Here is a 4201-nt window from a genome sequence, read left to right as displayed (position 1 = left end):
GCATGAGTTGTTTTATGGTAAGAATAGTCACTATTGTGCTCCCATTGCCATACACAGGACCAATAGCACATGCGTCTGTTCCCAGCAAGTACAGTGTATTGGACTGAAGAGGATCTACTGTTCTTGTCAGGTTCCTAAGCAGAATTGAACTAGATATGGCCGGGTGTGTAGGAAGCACAGTTCTTTTGTTCTGAGCAAGCTCACTGTTTGGACCCATAGGAAACACAGTAGAGTAGAAGAGTGCTCTTTTCTCTAAAGCAGAGTGTGTTTCTTGTAAGGCGAGCTAGCTTTTGTTTGCCAGTCCTAAATGGAGTTGAATCCCATGCAGTTTCTGGTCCTAAGAGCAAGAGTTGTTTTCTGGTAAGGAAAGTCACTATTGTGCTCCCATTGCCATACACAGTGCAAATAGCACTCGCGTCTGTTCCCAGCAAGTACAGTGTATTGGAGTGAAGAGGAGCTACTGTTCTTCTCAGTTTCCTAAGCAGAGTTGAACTAGATATGTCCCGTGTGTTTAGGAAGCACAGTTATTATGTTCTGAGCAAGCTCAATGTTGTGGTCCTATAGGAAACACAGTAGAGAAGAAGAGTGCTCTTTTCTCTAAAGCAGAGTGTGTTTCTTGTAAGGCAAGCTCGCGTTTGATTCCCAGTCCTAAATGGAGTTGAGTCACAGGCAGTTTTTGGTACTACCAGCAACAGTTGTTTTCTGCTAAGAAGAGTCACTATTGCGCTCCAAATGCCATACGCAGTGCAAATAGCACTCGCGTCTGTTCCCAGCAAGTACAGTGTATTGGACTGTATAGGAGCTACTGTTCTTGTCAGTTTCCTAAGCAGAGTTGAACTAGATATGTCCCGTTTGTAGGAAGCACAGTTCTTTTGTTCTGAGCAAGCTCACTGTTCTGGCCCTACAGGAAACACAGTAGAGTAGAAGAGTGCTCTTTTCTCTAAAGCAGAGTGTGTTTCTTGTAAGGCGAGCTAGCGTTTGTTTCCCAGTGCTAAATGGAGTTGAATCACATGCAGTTTCTGGTCCTACGAGCAAGAGTTGTTTTATGGTAAGAAGAGTCACTATTGCGCTGCCATTGCCATACACAGGACAAATAGCACTGGCGTCTGTTCCCAGAAAGTACAGTGTATTGGACTGAAGAGGATCTACTGTTCTTGTCAGGTTCCTAAGCAGAATTGAAATAGATATGGCCGTGTGTGTAGGAAGCACAGTTCTTTTGTTCTGAGCAAGCTCACTCTTCGGACCCCATAGGAAACACAGTAGAGTAGAAGAGTGCTCTTTTCTCAAAAGCAGAGTGTATTTCTTGTAAGGTGAGCTACCGTTTGTTTCCCATTCCTAAATGGAGTTGAATCACATGCAGTTTCTGGTCCTATGAGCAAGAGTTGTTTTTTGTTAAGGATAGTCACTATTGTGCTCCCATTGCCATACACAGTGCAAATAGCACTCACTTCTGTTCCCAGCAAGTACAGTGTATTGGAGTGAAGAGGAGCTACTGTTCTTGTCAATTTCCTAAGCAGAGTTGAACTAGATATGGTCCGTGTTTGTAGGAAGCACAGTTCTTTTGTTCTGAGCAAGCTCACTGTTCGGACCCCATAGGAAAAACAGTAGAGTAGAAGAGTGCTCCTTTCTCAAAAGCAGAGTGTGTTTCTTGTAAGGCGAGCTAGCGTTTGTTTCCTAGTCCTAAATGGAGTTGAATCACATGCAGTTTCTGGTCCTACGAACAAGAGATTTTTCTGGTAAGGAAAGTCACATTGTGCTCCCATTGCCATACACAGTGCAAATAGCACTCGCGGCTGTTCCCAGCAAGTACAGTGTATTGGAGTGAAGAGGAGCTACTGTTCTTGTCAGTTTCCTAAGCAGAGTTGAACTAGATATGGCCCGTGTGTCTAGGAAGCACAGTTATTATGTTCTGAGCAAGCTCACTGTTCTGGCCCTATAGGAAACACAGTAGAGTAGAAGAATGCTCTTTTCTCTAAAGCAGAGCGTGTTTCATATAATGCGAGCTAGCATTTGTTTCCCAGTTATAAATAGTGTTGAATCACATGCAGTTTCTGGTCTTATGAGCAAGAGTTGTTTTCTGGTAAGGAAAGTCACTATATCGCTCCCATTGCCATACACAGTGCAAATAGCACTCCATTCTGTTCCCAGCAAGTACAGTGTATTGGACTGAAGAGGAGCTACTATTCTTCTCAGTTTCCTAAGCAGAGTTGAACTAGATATGGCCCGTGTGTCTAGGAAGCACAGTTCATTTGTTCTGAGCAACCTCACTGTTCTGGCCCTATAGGAAACACAGTAGAGTAGAAGAGTGCTCTTTTCTCAAAAGCAGAGTGTGTTTCTTGTAAGGCGAGCTAGAGTTTGTTTCCCAGTCCTAAATGGAGTTGAATCACATGCAGTTTCAGGTCCTATGAGCAAGAGATGTTTTCTGGTATGGAAAGTCACTATTGTGCTCTTATTGCCATACACAGTGCAAATAGCACTCGCGTCTGTTCCCAGGAATTACAGTGTATCGGACTGACGAGGAGCTACTGTTCTTGTCAGTTTCCTAAGCAGAGTTGAACTAGATATGGTACATGTGTGTAGGAAGCACAGTTCTTTTGTTCTGAGCAAGCTCACTGTTCGGACCCCATAGGAAACACAGTAGAATAGAAGAGTGCTATTTTCTCAAAAGCAGAGTGTGTTTCTTGTAAGGCGAGCTAGCGTTTGTTTCCCAGTCCTAAATGGAGTTGAATCACATGCAGTTTCTGGTCCTACCAGCAAGAGATGTTTTCTGGTAAGGAAAGTCACTGTTGCGCTCCCATTGTCATACACAGTGCAAATAGCACTCGCGTCTGTTCCCAGCAAGTACAGTGTATTGGACTGAAGAGGAGCTACTGTTCTTGTCAGTTTCCTAAGCAGAGTTGAACTAGATATGGTCCATGTGTGTAGGAAGCACAGTTCTTTTGTTCTGAGCAAGCTCACTGTTCGGACCCCATAGGAAACACAGTAGAATAGAAGAGTGCTCTTTTCTCAAAAGCAGAGTGTGTTTCTTGTAAGGCGAGCTCGCGTTTGTTTCCCAGTCCCAAATTGAGTTGAGTCACAGGCAGTTTTTGGTAATACCAGCAAGAGTTGTTTTCTGGTAAGGAAAGTCACTATTGAGCTCCCATTGCCATACACAGTACAAATAGCACTCGCTACTGTTCCCAGGAATTACAGTGTATCGGACTGAAGAGGAGCTACTGTTCTTGTCAGTTTCCTAAGCAGAGTTGAACTAGAAATGGCCCGTGTGTGTAGGAAGCACAGTTCTTATGTTCTGAGCAAGCTCACTGTTCTGGCCCTATAGGAAACACAGTAGAGTAGATGAGTGCTCTTTTATCTAAAGCAGAGTGTGTTTCTTGTAAGGCGAGCTAGCGTTTGTTTCCTAGTCCTAAATGGAGTTGAATCACGTGCAGTTTCTGGTCCTACGAACAAGAGTTGTTTTCTGGTAAGGAAAGTCACTATTGTGCTCCCATTGCCATACACAGTGCAAATAGCACTCGCGGCTGTTCCCAGCAAGTACAGTGTATTGGAGTGAAGAGGAGCTACTGTTCTTCTCAGTTTCCTAAGCAGAGTTGAACTAGAAATGGCCCGTGTGTGTAGGAAGCACAGTTCTTTTGTTCTGAGCAAACACACTGTTCTGGCCCTATAGGAAACACAGTAGAGTAGATGAGTGCTCTTTTATCTAAAGCAGAGTGTGTTTCTTGTAAGGCGAGCTACCGTTTGTTTCCTAGTCCTAAATGGAGTTTAATCACGTGCAGTTTCTGGTCCTACGAACAGGAGTTGTTTTATGGTAAGGAAAGTCACATTGTGCTCCCATTGCAATACACAGTGCAAATAGCACTCGCGGCAATTCACAGCAAGTACAGTGTATTGGAGTGAAGAGGAGCTACTGTTCTTCTTAGTTTCCTAAGCAGAGTTGAACTAGATATGGCCCATGTGTTTAGGAAGCACAGTTATTATGTTCTGAGCAACCTCACTGTTCTGGCCCTATAGGAAACACAGTACAGTAGAAGAGTGCTCATTTCTATAAAGCAGAGTGTGTTTCTTGTAAGGCGAGCTCGCGTTTGTTTCCCAGTCCTAAAAGGAGTTGAGTCACAGGCAGTTTTTGGTACTACGAGCAAGAGTTGTTTTCTGGTAAGAAGAGTCACTATTACGCTCCAAATGCCATACAGAGTGCAAATAGCAC

The sequence above is a fragment of the Peromyscus eremicus genome, unplaced genomic scaffold (genome assembly GCF_949786415.1).
Source record: "Peromyscus eremicus unplaced genomic scaffold, PerEre_H2_v1 PerEre#2#unplaced_1219, whole genome shotgun sequence".
Lineage (NCBI taxonomy): Eukaryota > Metazoa > Chordata > Mammalia > Rodentia > Cricetidae > Peromyscus > Peromyscus eremicus.
Note: the sequence above shows the minus strand (reverse complement) of the source record.